Below are 14668 nucleotides of genomic sequence, written 5' to 3' on the forward strand. Positions count from 1 at the left end.
GAAAATGAAAATATAAATAATAATAACACCAATAGCATCAGTGCTATCACAAAGTACTGACCCTCTGGCAGGTGTGCTGTCAAGCACATTATCTCACTTAGTTATTTCATTTAATCTTCACATAAGTCCTGTGAGACACAGAGTACTATTACCCCCAACTTGCAGATGAGAAAACTGAGGCTCAGGGGGCCAAGGCTGTAGTACTAGCAGAGTTGGGATCGGCACCCAAGTCTAACTTGGAATAAAAGTTTAAAGCTGGAAGGGGCCTCACCCCTCATTTTACAAAGGACAAACTACAGCTCAGGGAGGCTGAGGTCATCAGTAACAGAGCTGGGACAAGAATTCGAGTGCCCCTACTTCCAGCCCAGGGTCTGCCACTAGGCCGCCTGCTTGCAACACTGTAAATGAAGATAATTTCTAAGTTCTGTAAAGAACCTCGAGATGGGAGGATTAATTATTCTTGGTCCCTGTGCAGCACCGTCTTTTCTAAAGGGCCCCTCCAAAACTCCCTCTCCTGGGCGTAAAGGGAAAACAGAAGAGCCACTCAATTCCAAACCCAGCCTGTGATTTAAGGCAGCCTTGAAGATGGCCACAGGCCTGTGTGGCCAAGCCTGGAGGACTGCATGGAAGAAGCTGACTGTCTTCATCTCACTTCCTGCCTGGTCCCTTTCCTGCCTGTTCCAAGCTCCAGGGCTCCCACCTCCACGCCTTTGCTCTCACTGTTTCTTCCTCCTGGGATGCCCTCCCCCAGCTTCCTCGCCTGTCTCATGTCCTACTCACTTTTCAAAGCCCAGCTCATATGCACTGCTTTCCCTGATTTCCCACCACTGTCACCACCCCAAAGTGACCTCTTGATCTGGTCTTAGAACCTCCAAGCCTTCCTTTATACTTCTGCTCTGAACCCTCCCATTCTCTACCTTGAATGACAGGATTTACTTTCATGTCTGTCTCCCTTATAACAGGTTGGCTCCTTGAGGGGTTCTCAGCGGTAGTCTCTGAGGAGCTGCTGAATGAACAGAGAGGGGCTGGGAGTGGAGAGGTTGGCCTCTTCTGTTTGTTGACTCGTGCACACCCCTGACTGGGTTTGCATACAGATCTCAAACTGTGGCCTTCCCTCCCTCTCCAGGACCCATCACCAGCTGCATCTTAAACTCTAAGTCCTAGAGGGTGAGGACCAAATCATTCTAGTATCTCTGTAGCATCAGTCATAAGTGGGGGCTTTAAAAAATAATGTGGAAAATAATTAAGTGATGAACATCCACCAAGTCCAGCTATGGTTTGGCATTGGATGAGGGGTGGGGGGCAAGACACCCAGAGGAAGGGTCCTGCCCTCAGTGGATCTCACAGAGGAGACAGCAGGGATCCCAGAGGGCAGCGACCATTCGGCTTTGCCCACTCCCAATCCCCGGCAAATAAACAGTGCCTGGCACACAGTACAAGCTCAACAGCCAACGGCTGAAGAAATAAATTAATACGTATTGACCCAAGGGCAGTGAGCGTCCCATATAAGGCAGGGTGGTGCTGAACGCTGAGTTGGTCTACATGGTGAGTCAGAGCTGCAGAATTCACAGGCTAGAGAGATGGAGAGAGAGAGAGAGACATGGGTGCGGGGCCAGGAGGTTTGTGGTTGACCGAAATCAACGAAGGACAGATCTTAAAAAGCACTTGGCCACAGTTGCCTGGGAGGCAGCATCATACACTGCGGTTTTCCATCTTTTTTCTGCAGAGCAATGTTTTTTCAAATGAAATCATACACCGTACCCTAAATGCATAACAGAGCTTCCCCGGTGGATGTCAGCTGGGGCTGAGGCTGGCCTGCAAACCGGCGGACTCTTGGGGCCGCTCATGCTTGATCAGTGACGGCCTCCTCTCCTTCGCCTTCCCTCGGAGAGGCCCCAGGAAGGTGGTGGCTGAGGGGGAGGCTTGCGGCCCTACTCCGGGCGTCACAGGCCAGGTCTTCTGGGAGGCCATTTAGGACAAATAAATGCTAAAGTGGCTCAAGGAACTTTCCCCAGCAATGAGGGAGTGGGGGTGAGGGTGGGGTGTAAAGAAAGCAAAAGGCCCTCCCAGCAAGCGAAGGACAACCCAAAGTGGCCAGATAAGCAGTGACTGAAATAGCGGGGTGGCCCCTAGGGAGGATGAGGACTCACTATGGGCAGGACTTCCTGGGGCAATGCTTCTGGAAAGTGAAGCACCACCTGCAGATACATCGTGTGTGTGTGTGTGTGTGTGTGTGTGTGTGTGTGTGTAAATCAGGCTTTCAGATACCAGATCCACTGAAACCGAGGCGCACCTGTCAGAGAGAGGCTATCCCTGTGCTGTAAGCCACAGGAAGGACCCATTGAGGACAAATCAGCCCCCTCACACCCCGCCATGGCTCCGATATGGAGCACCTGTTGTTTTGTCTGCTCAACATTCCTTCCTCCTTTTTCTGAAAATAGCACCTGGTTTTCCCTTTGGGGTACCAGCCCTCTCACACTTTCAGGCTGAATCCTCCCACCCATACACACACCCCCAAACACAGACCCCTCAACACTGACCAAGTCTGGTCAATCAGCATAGTCTCTCCTTCTGGTTTCAATGATTGGTCAGAGATGGTCATGTGACCCAAGGCCAGCAAATAAGCTTCAACTCTGGGACTTTTGTAGGAACTCCTGGGAGAAAGAAGCTCTCCTTTCACTGGATTTGCAATGAGCAGGATATCAGTCTGGAGCTGCTGACCACTGCCCCACTGCCACGTGGGGAGTGCTTACTGGGAACTGAAACCCACAAGGAGAGAAGCAGGAGGCACAGACCTGGGCATTATCTGAACCTTGGACACCAATAAACAGGCCCCCAATTGCCACGATATTGGAAACCAATAAAAAACGAATAAATTGCCTGTCTTCTTGCTTAATCAGGTTTGAGTTGAGTGCTGGCTTCCAAACAAGGCAGCATCTGACCTCAGTTCAGCCTTTGCCTGGCCTCTCATCACCCTATCTCACCCCACCACCCTCACCCTGTCTCCCCCTGCAGCCAACCTTCACTTCTGGCCCATCATTGGTTCCTCTGACCTGGGCAGCAGCTCTAGCCTTCCCCTCAGACCCAAGGACTGGGCACAGGCCAGCAGCCTGCTGGGCTCACCTGTACCCTAGCCTTCCCAGCTGTCTGGCCCCGCCTAGGGTTCTGTTTTGGCTGATCTAGCGAGACCCCTCCAATCTGGGCTCAAATTCACTCACTCTGCCCCCATCGCTCCTTGTCCTCCTCACTGAACTTCAGTTCTGCTGGGAGAAACAGACCCTACATAGTGAACAAGGGGCCTGGAATCCAGTCACTCCTGAACTTGCAGTGGGAAGAGTTACCCCGTGGCTTTGGTCCACGGCCTCAGAGAGACCTGCTATGGGCAGAGGCTGTGGGGTGAGACTGGGCTCATTTGTCAAGCAGGTGGGCAAAGTTCCTGGATCTCTTACCTGCTGTAGCACCTTGGGCAAGCTGCCCTTTCTAAGTCTCAGGATCCTCAACTTTAAAGTGGGGATCATACCACTACATACCTGACAGAAGGACAAAAATCTACAAAACTGACAGCACCAACTGGTGGTGAGGAGATGGCACAAAAGGAACTCTCACTCGTTGCTGGTGCGGATGCAAAATGGTACAGCCACTTTGGAAGACAGCTTGGCAGTTCCTCAAACAGCTAAATATACCCTTACCATATAATTCAGCAATCATGCTCCTAAATATTTACCCAACTGATTGAAAACTTATGTCCACACAAAAACCTGCACATAAATGTTTATAGCAGTTTTATTCTGCTATATTTTATTTATAATCACCCAAAACTGGAAATAACCAAGATTTCCTTCAATAGATGAATGGACAAAAAAACTGTGATACATCCAATGGGACATTATTTAGCGATAAAAAGGAATGAGCTTTCAAGCCATGAAAAGACCTGGAGGAACTTTAAATGCATATTACTAAGTGAAAGAAGCCAGTCTGAAAAGGCTACCTACTGTGTATGATTCCAATTATATGACATTCTGGAAAAGGCAAAAAAGAAAGGAGGCAGTAAAAAGATCACTGGTGACTGGGGGTGAGGAAGAAGGGAGGGAGGATGAAAAAAGTGTGGCGGTATCATCTTATCTGACAAGGCAGAGGGTGCCCCAGTATCCATTGCCCCTCCTTTCTTCGTAAGAGAATTATAATTGGGCAGATGGTCCCCCAGGATAAAGACTCTATCTCCCAGCCTCCCTTGCAGCTAGGCATGCCACATGACTACATTCTGGCCAATGGGACCTGACAGGAAGTGATGTATGCACCCTCTTAAAGGAAGGAGCACCCTCTCCTTTTCTGATTTCCCCCTTCTTGCTGACCAGAACGGAGAGACTGGCATGGGCCATCGTGGATCATGTAGACAAGCGATGGTTAGAGCCTCCGGACAAAAGGAACTTAGGCCCCTAATGTTTTTGTATCAAAGAATCCCCTTAGCTCAGAATTTTCCTTAGAGAAAAATCAACCTCTTTTTTATTTTGCATTTTTGTTCACATGCAACCAAATAATTATCCTAACAAATGCAAGGACTTTCAAGGATTGTCCTGAGGATTCTGCATAATATAGGTAAAACAGCTTCACTCACTCATTCATTCATTCAGCAAATAATAGCCAGTTTACTCTGCTGGGATCTGGGGGTTCAACTAAGAACAAAACAAACTCCTGTCCTCTGCAGTCCACATTCTGGTGCAGGAGGCAGCCTATCAACGTGAGGATGAATTAACTACGGATTGTCATGAGTACAGGAATACTATTAGTAACAGCTAATGCTTACTGCACTCTGAGCTTACTACGTGTCCTGTTCTAAGCGCTTATCATATATTACTTCATTTTATCTTCACCACAAACCCAAGAGGCGGGTGCTGTTGCTTCCTCATTTGACCGGGAGGAAGCAGAGTCACTGAAAGGTTGAGAAACCTGCCCAAGGTCACGCAGCTAGTAAGTGGAGGTTCAGGATTTGAACCCACGTCTGTTGGACTTTAAAGCCTTAACCACTGGGTTCTCCTGCTAGTGAAGGAAATAAAACAGGACAGGGTGATAAAGAATGATAGGGTGTCCTCTGATGGCTGCTATTAGCAGCACCAAAAACAGCAAAAGCAGCATAAAACCCCGTGCTGAACAGCCTGAGCTCCCTTACCTGGGTAGCCTGCGTCGAGAAGTCTGGAAAAAGATTGTGCCCACGTTTTTAGAAGTTCAAATTCAAAGGGTTCACGTAGCTTGGATGATGGGGTAGCAAGGTCTGCTCCCGGCAAGCTCGGGGATGTCCAGGAGATGCCCACCTGTCAAGACAAGCAGAACCAGCCGTGACTGCCTCGTGGGGGGGATGCCATCGCTCACACTGCCCGAGGTCTCTTTTTTTTTTTGAAATGTGCTCCGGGCCCTGAGGAGAGAGTGTGAAGGGGCAGTCGGAAGGAGACTGGGCTTGGGCATCAGGACTGGGGAGCCATCGTCTAGGTCCCAGCCGAACTTGCCTGCAAAAAGTTCCAAGATATGTATATGCCTGTGTGTGTATGTCCTGAATAAAAATACGCAAGTGTCACGCCCACTGTGTCTAGCACGGTGCCCTTTGCAGAGCAGGAGGCTTGACAAATGTTTCCCGATTTGCTTTGATGTGAAACATAATTTCATATGTCTGAGTGGGAGGAAACTCTGAGAGTTCATGCGCATTGGTGGAGAGATTCTTCCTCATGTGAAAATGCATTCCTGGGATGCTCCATCCAGCCAGACCAATGGCCTCATTTTATCAGTGAGGAGACCGACACCCAGAGAGGGGCAGTGACTTGCCCCAAGTCACAGAGCAAGTTGGTGTCAGAGTGAGGCCTAAACCCCAGGTCCCTCCTGACTCATCATGGCCAGGTGCTCTCTCCTGGGCCACACCCTCCTTTGTCGTCGACAGACTTGCACCCCTGGAGCAACCTGGGCACAGGGTCTGCTGCCTGCCTGACAGGTGAATGCTGGTCACAGGCCAGAATGGAGAATTGTTTCCTGACTTTGTCCAAGCCCAGACAAGGTATGGGAGGCGGTGCCCACGGTGGCCGGGAGCATGGGCTTGGAGGCAGGTGGACCTCGGTCACTTGTTGGGGCAAACTCTTTCCAGGAGTGGGAGACCCTGGGGAAGTCAGGGGTCCTCTCAGAGCATCAGTCTCCTCCTCTGTAAAACAGGGATACTAATAGCATCTCTCTTTGAGGATTGCAGGGAGTGAAAATGACACTCCTAAGTCTGTGAAGCCCCAGCAAAGCATTTGGCTCACAGCAATCACTCAATAAATGTTAGGGAGGGGACACAAGGGAGGGTATTGTGAGTGCTGCAGAGGGAGCCGGAGCACTGCACGGGGAGTTGCTTTGTGCCCTCGGCAAGTCTTTAGACAAAACTCTCTCAATGCCACCAGTGACTCATTCCCGCTGCTCCCACTGTCCATCCCCGTCTCTGCCTTCACGGACCAGCGTGGGTCCCCAGCCCAGCGTACCTACCTCTCCCCGCAGCTGCAACTCCCCACCTGCCCACGGGCTCCCCACACCCCAGCCCACATTTCACCAGCCAGCAAAATGAAAATGTCATTAGCACTCTGCAAGCTGGTGAGCTAATGTCACCAGACGGCAGCCAGTGCATGAGAACTGGGGAGGGGTGGAAGGTGGGGGGCGAATTCCCCGGGAGGCGTGGCGTTCTCGGCTTTTCCCAATAAGGGTAGGATGAAGAAATAAGTAAATGGCTGTAGGAAAGAGGTGGCAATGGAGACCGTTCTTCTAGCAGCATGCTATGGGGCTGTGCCTTTCTCCTGGGCTCACCATGGCTGCCTGTGGTCCCTGCTTCAGCCCCTGTCCGGATGACAGATGTGTCTCAGCCTCTCTGGGCCTCCTCTTCACACATACAGCTGATGAAGAAGCTCATCAGGGGGACCCCCAGCTTCCACCTTTCATTTCCACCCCCGCCCACGCTCCCTCAAACCTGCTGAGACAAGCAGACCACCCCCTCAGTTAACATGGCAGTGGGGGGGTGGTTTCGTCTCCTAGGAGGAGGTGGCAGCATTGAACCCCACGGATCCACAGGCAGGCATTCTGGGTTCCAGCCCCAACACGGCATTAACTTGCTGTGAGCACTCAGGCACGACCTCCCCTTCGTGGGGCCTTAGTTTCTCCCTCTGTGAAAGGGGGCGCCGGACACAGCATCAGTCCCGACAACGTCTCCGAGTCAGCTCTAAATCCCCCAACTCACAGGCAGAGATGCCAATGTAAAGCTCCTCCTCTTCCAATGTCCTTATGGCAGCAGCACTGATGACACCCGCAGGCACGTTAAGGCTTCCTGGAGGAGGGGGCAGATGTGTGTGTGTGGAGGCAAGAGCAGGGCGCTGTGGGCAGGGGGCCTGGGTGAGCAAAGGCATGGAGATACCCAGTGGAGGGGGGAATCTGGAGCCAAGGCTGCCCGACAGGCAGCTGGGAAATGAGATGGAACAGTCCTGTGGTCGGTGCTTTCCACGCATTTTCCCATTTAATCCTAACACTGCCAGCATTCCCATTTTACTGATGAGAAACTGAGGCTCAGAGAGGTTAAGTAATGAGCAGACATATGGTTGTTAAACAGCACCGATTGGATTTGAACCCCATAGTTGATTTAAGATCAGAAGTTCTTGATTGCTGTGGGGTGCCACTGTCTAGACTGTTTAAGACAGAATGAGCACGAGAGAAATTCAGGAGCCTGTGTGTCATAAACGCATGCAAACGAGCTCACATGATATGCGAGGGTGGGCAACGCCCACGTCTGCGTGGGAGGGGTGGGAGAGTTTAGTGTGTGAACGCGTGTACATTGTAACTGTGGGTGGCTCACTGCTGAATGAAGCTGCTGCCCTGAGTCCGGGCCCAGAAATGCCGAATGGGGAGGACGTGGCCGAGTGGCCAATGGGGCAGGGGAGTGGGCAGGCAGAAGGCCCTGGCCATCCCATGGTGGCCCAGGCAGCCCTGCTCTGTGGGCTGTGAGCTGGGCCTGTGCTCACGGGTCCTGCTGTGTGGGCCTGGCCTGCATCACTTGTCTCCGGATCCCTACTCCCCTGACTGCTGCCCAGGAGAGCAGCACATCCTGCCCTCGGCCTCTTCCTCGGCTCAGTCTCCTCCGTGGTCCCTCGGGATGCCTGTCCCAGCCGGGAACAGATCCTGTAGATCGAGCCTGGTATATACCCGGGGCTGCTGCCAGCGGGTAGGGAAGCCAGCAAGTGAGTGTACCTTGCACCCGCTGGGGACCAGCCAGACCTGTACTCCAGCCACTAGCCACTGGCTGTGTGATCAGGGCATGCAACCGGCCTCTCTGAGCCGCAGTGAACCCTCACAGAGCTGCTAAGATGACTACCTAAGGGAAAAGGCGTGCATTCTATAAAGTGCCGTGCCCACAGACAGGGCTGTAGTTCGAATCCCAGTGGCCAAGATAACCCAGGAATTAGTAGCGTTCCCTAGAGAGCCATGACTGGGAATCCAGCCAAGGCCTTTACGTAAGTCCCCCTCGCCCCTCCCCTGGGCCTCAGTTTCCACATCTATAAAGCACAGGGTCCTCAGGCTCAGATACGGAGTGGTGCTCAGCCCCTCCGTGTCTACTTTTCTTCACCATGATTCGCCATTAACATCACAGCTGGATTTCATTTGCCAGAAACCAGAAGGCCATTCATGTAGCAGTAAGCTGAGTAAATAGGGCCCAAGACAGGTAAGTTTTGATGGGAGGAGAGAGGTTTCATGGTTTCATGTTCGAGTCGCTGACTGAGAAGGAATGCGATCATTCTAGGAAGGCAGAAGGAAGCATCCAGGAACAGAGGGGGGCAGAGCTGTTGGAAGTCGGTAGAACTTGGACAAACTCTCTCCCCAAGTTTGCATTGGGCTGGCCCTGAATGCCACAGAGAAGACACAAGGAGTTCTGCTTCCTGGAGACCTCAAGGAACGGGAGCATTCCCTCATTTGGTGAGCATTAATTGAATACCTGCTGTGTACTGGGGACTCCGGGGGTGCCAGGGATGAGAGAGGCACCAACTATGCCTTCAAAGGAGCTCCTGTTATGGGGAAGGGTGACAATGTCCTTGTCTCCATAGTTTAAGGTGGCTTAGGAGGGCTCATCCCATTGCTTTCAGTTCAGAGGAGGGAAGGACCCCTTCCTGCTTGGGCCCCAGGGAAGGCTTCCTGGAGGAGGAGGCAGATTTGAATGTATGGGGATGAGAGGAGGGCACTGTGAGCAAAGGGACCAGGGTGAGCAAAGGCACAGAGGTGCCCAAGTGTGAGGTGAGTATTCAGGACCAGGAGGCAAGGCTGCCTGTAGGGGTAGCATGGGAAATGAAATAGGAAGGGGCTGGATGATTAAGGTCCTTGAATGCTGGGCCGAGGATGATGAACTCTATCCATAGAAAAAGGGGAGCCACTGAAGGTCATAGAGCAGAGGTGTGCTTCTGGTGGTTGAAGAGCAGCAAGGAGCCCAGGCAAGTGGAAACAGATGGTGAGAGGATGGAAGGAGGATGGGCAGGGCCTGATGGTGGGGGTGGATAAAGGGATGCTGGAGGGGTGGGGAAGGTAGGGGGGGATACTGAAACCGGCAGGTTGTGGGGAGGGGACGCAGATGTGGGGGGAAAGATGATGACTGAATTTAGACAAGGTGGATTTGCATCCCGGCTCTGCCACTGTCACCGTGTGCTCTCAGGCATGTCAGTTTACCTCTCTGGGCCTCAGTTTCCTCCCCTATAAAGTGAAAAAAATAAAACCGCTTCAAAGAGATGTGAGATTCAACCAGATAATATACGAGAAGCACTCTGAAGATTGTAAGTGATTGTTGGATGCTTGCTTCCTGCAATGTAAGCATTTGTTGCTTTTATTAATTAGTGGTGACCTTCCCCTATTACAAGTGAGGACACTGAAATTCAAAGTCAAACGAGTGGCTGGAATTGGCAGTGCTGGGCCTCAAATCATAGGAGAAGCAAATTATGAGCAAATAAACGTGGGATGACTCAGAGAAGAGTCTTGATTTTAAAATATTGCTAAAGAAAAGGGCTGTTTTATGACTTCTGCGCCATGTGCTTATTAAACCCAAGCTATAAATGGGAACTAATAAGTAAAATGAGTTAAGTTAATTAAAAAAATCAACCTTCAGGACGGATCCATATACCTAATGGCAGTCCATAAACATAAACATAAAATTTTAAAATACAGGAATGAATTGCAATGCCCAGCAGCTCAAAGAATCTGCAATTTCTCTGTCTGAAAATAAAAGCTATTGATTTTAGCTTGGGTTCTCATTGCTCATGAATGAGCCTTTGAGAAGTCATAAAGAAAGGAATTATTTCCAATTGTTTACTCACTAAGGATCATATGTATTGAATTTAAATTGTCTCTGATTCCTAATTAGTACAAACCAAATTAGAATCTGAGTACAGCAGATCTGGAAAGGCCCTTGGAGACTGAGACCTTAAGCTCAGTTTTCTTTGTTTTATAGACCTGGAACCCAAGGGACAGAGAAGGAGAGCTACTTGCCCAAGATCACACAGCAAGTAAGGGTAGGATCCAAGCTAGAACCTGAGCTCCAGGCACCCAGGTCGGCATCCTGCTCTGGTCCCTGCAGCATCTGTGATCAGATCATTAAATTCAGCCCTAAGAGATGTGCAGGGATGTTCCCTGGGCCTTAGCCCGGGTGATTCCTATAATAAGAACTTTCTCCCCGCTCTGGAGAAAAGTAATCTGTCCAAGAAAGGACCCTCAAAGCCCAGCAGTCTAATACTGATAGCAAAGTGAGTTCTAAGACACTCTAGCACATTGCTGTGTGTGGAACCCTTGAGCCCCTGTACACAACCTGCTTGCCAGGCAGCTCAGCCAGGAAAGAGACACACTGGGAGAGTTGGGTTCTGTTCTGAGATGGGCTGCAGGCTGGCACAGCCCAGGCCCATGTCAGTTCCTCCCTGTGTTCCAGGTGGGGCTGGAGGCACAAAGGGCTCATTGTACAGTGGGGAAGGGAGGGGTCTCTTAACTCAGCCAGGCTCGTGCTCTCTATCTCTCTCCCTCTCATTCTCTCTCTCTCTCTCTCTCTCACACACACACACACACACACACACACACACACACACACACACACACAGGGACGAAGGAGCTTTGCACAGGAACGCATGCGTGTATGTTAAGCTTCAGCCTACCCTCGATTATGAAGCAGATGTTTAATTACTACCTGAGTGTTATTAATCAGCACGATTAATACACAACCCATACCACATAATTACTTTGCAATTACACCGAAACGAAATATTTTAGTGCCGAGGGTTTGCTAATTACCCGGCCTTGCCAAAGGACGGTATAATGGGCAGCAATTTTTCTTCTTTCCTTTCCTTCCTTTTCTCCCTCCCCTGCCCTCTCATTAATCTTCTGGGCTGATGTCCCCACCACACAGAACGGGGAGCCCAGGCGGGCTGCCGGCCTTCTCCCCGAGGTGCCACTTCTGCCCTCTCACCGCTTTTCATGTGACCCTAAATCTCCCCCAGTCCTCTCCTCTCAGCTCTCCAGCTTGGAAATGCATGTCCTTTCCAGAAATGAAGCCGGCCTCCTGCCGGCCTGCGGATGGAGAGACAGCGGCAGGCAGGGGTTACCTGGGGACGGTCTGCAGGCAGCTGCCTGGAGTTGAATCCCAGCTCTATCAGTTCCTGGCTGTGTCATCTCTGTCAAGTTAACCGTGCCTCAGTTTCCCCAGGTGCAAGATGGAGACGAGAACAGTAATTACCTCAGGGGTTTCTTGTGAGTATTTAATATGATAGAACGCGTAAAACACTTAGCCAGTGCCTGGCACAGAGTCAGATTCCAGTAATACCTATTATAACTATCACTGCTATTATTTACCCAGAAATGGCCCCTCCAGGAATCCTCCTAATCACAGAGTCTCCCAAATGTTCAGGTGTTTGGATTCCACTCTCTACTCCTCAGATAGAGAGCTCGGTCCCATCTACCTAGAAACATCTCCTTACATTGCCCCCTCCCCTCTACCTGCCACCTCCATGGGCTCCACTTCCCTAATCCGAGCCTTCATCCTCCCTCACCTGCCCCACAGCCATTAGCCTCCTCACAATCTCCCTGCTGCTCCCACCCCCAATTCCATCCTCCACTGGGTGGGGAGCCAGATCTTCAAGGAGCAGAGCTTGGACTATGCCAGTCTCCCGCTCAACAACCTTCTGTAGCTCACCAGTGCCTATGCAGTAAGGTCCACCTGCCTCCGCTGGAAGATCACTAATGCCCCAAATTCCACCTTCATTTCTTAAGTGCATGAGCACCTAAGCTTTTGATGATGAATGAATGAATGAATGAATGTCTTGCTAGATTTGAGAAGCATCCACACCCACCAAGCTGGGATGTCCCGGAGCATTGTATGAACCTGGCCTCGAGGTTTAGCCCGGAACTTGGGGTTTATCCCTCACTGTTCATTTCCCCTCCACTTTTTCCCTCCCTTCTCCCTCCACAAAAATCTTCCCCAAACCAGCTGCATTTAAGAACAATCCATCTTTTAGGGCACAGAAACCACAGGTCCAGCTGAGCAAAGAGACCATATAAGGACCCTCAGATGCAGGGGCCAGTGTGTGGTCTCCTCGAGAGATGAGTGTAAGGGACACTGTGACAAACTCCAGCACAGATGGCACACGGAGAGAGCCAAGGGGGAGGGTGCTTATGTGTGCTTGTGTACATGGTGTGCACACTTTCGTTTGTACAAGTAGGGCCAATGTAGCTACTTGTGTGACTTAACTCCTTCAGTTACAAAAATATCAAGCAGTATGAGTCATTCATTTACTTGATAAACGTAAAACACTGGGCTCTGGAGTCAGACCGCTGGTGTTAGAAACCTCTCACCTCTGACTAGCTGTGTGACTTTGGGAAAATTCCTGAACTTCTCTGAGCCTTGGTTCTTAGTTGTAAAATGGGGCTAATCATAGCTCCTACCGATAGCATTCTTGTGAGGAGGTAACGCACACTTTGATCAGCATCTGGCACACAGGAAGAGCCAGACCAAAGTTAGCTCTTTTATTATTATTAATAATAAGAATTAATAAACCCTGGGAACATAGAAACTCAATGCCTGAAGCAGAACGTGGCATATAGTACTAGACCAACAGGTGGAGAAGGCCCTGCAGAACATTAAAATGGAAGGTAGGAAAGTGATTTTTCTCATTCGTTTCTTCATTCAGCAAACGCTCATTGAGTGCCTACTGTATAAATCTCTGTGTTAGGCGCCGCGGGAGGGCGGAGGGACTCCCTGTCTTTGCAGTGAGGCCAAGTGGAAGGTGCTGTTCACAAGTAGCTGGAAGAGGGCAGAGGCTGGGGAATGTTCTAAACCACTCACTGCTGTACCCCCAAAGCCTCAACTTGCCGGCCACTGGACACTAGATGAATGGACGGCAGCACCGCTGAAGATGCGGGAGAGCTCCTAGATGCGCAGGCTCAAGTCCAAGGAGAAGGCGAAGGGGAGGAAAGGCTTTCCAAACAGAGGGCACGGCCAAGGCAGTGGCTCAAGGGCCTCAACTTGCACGCCAGGTGGAGGGAGCAGGAAGCAGGCTGTGCTCTGGCGGAGGCGTGAAACGGGAGAGGAGAGGGAGCCGGTGGGTCACGGGCGCTGAGACAGAGCCTGGGCTAGTGGGGAGCCAAAGGAAATTCATGGAGGGGCTGACGGGGGCCACTTCAGGTCCAGGGTTTTCCTTCTTCGTCTGAAGTTCAAGCCTTGGTCTTTGGAGCTCTGAAGCCCCCTCCCGGGAGGCTGATGGAAACTTCTCCGGGGGACATTGGATCTATTTCTCTTGCCTGAGAAATAAGAATTTACATAAGGCTCCCTGCTCAACCACAGGGCAAGTGCTCTGGCCACCAACCTCCGCGGATGCAGTACTAACCCAGATGACAAACAGGAAGCGTGACTCTCCAGGTAGATGTAGAGAGGGGCACACAAAGCCAGGATGCAGTTGTTTTTACTCAGAGCCAGCCAGGCTCTGCTGGCCCGTGCTCAGCTGTATATGATGAAAGTGGCCCAGCAGAGATGTTTCCTTCCTCTCCCCATGGGCCTCCTGTGCCCCCTTCCCGACACATTCTGGCTCTTCACACACACACTCAACCCCCCACACACCCACACCCACAGCAAAGTCTGGTGTTGGCTTAAAGCAATAAGGTCAAAAGATCAAGAATGCTGACCACGAGGCAGAAACCTTCATTCTAGTCACAGCTCTGGGACAGCTTTGCTGTGTGCCCCGTTTAGGTCATGTGCCCTCTCTGGGCTTCTACTTTCTCCTCTACAAAATGAGGCGAGGTATTCAATGATTTTCCATGCTCAAGTGAAAGGAAGGGGGATAAGTCCCCGCAGATGGGCAAAAGTGAGGTGAGGAAGAATCTGAAGGGCCTGAGTCCCCGGGATGACATGCCCTGTACCTGGGAGAAAGCCAGGCCGGTTCCGACAGAAACAAGAATCAGGGGCTCCTGCAGCCTCATCGGTGACTGAGGCTGAATTCAAATGCTGGGCCCACCATTCATTATGCTATTGGACACCTTATGTGAACCCCTCTAAGCCTCAGTTTCCTCACCTGTAAAACAGGGACATGACACTTCTCGTTCATAAAGTTAAACAAGAAGACACAAGGAGGGCTTCCCTGGTGGCACAGTTGTTAAGAAT

At 51.0% G+C, this 14668-nt stretch overlaps 1 protein-coding gene across 5 annotated transcripts in view; it reads right to left on the reverse strand.

Moving 5' to 3' along the window:
• Positions 1-14668, reverse strand: part of TSPAN18 (tetraspanin 18) — a 182404-nt gene that overhangs the window by 56280 nt on the left and 111456 nt on the right. For 4 of the 5 annotated variants that reach the window (XM_082342342.1, XM_082342343.1, XM_082342344.1 and 1 more), the window contains one exon: positions 5168-5309. The exons of the other annotated variant lie outside the window; for it this stretch is intronic. The gene's annotated coding sequence lies outside the window, so the exon portion shown is untranslated. The remainder of the gene's footprint in view (positions 1-5167; positions 5310-14668) is intronic. 5 annotated transcript variants of the gene reach the window in all.

The sequence above is a fragment of the Balaenoptera borealis genome, assembly GCF_965194805.1.
Source record: "Balaenoptera borealis genome assembly, chromosome: 11".
NCBI lineage: Eukaryota > Metazoa > Chordata > Mammalia > Artiodactyla > Balaenopteridae > Balaenoptera > Balaenoptera borealis.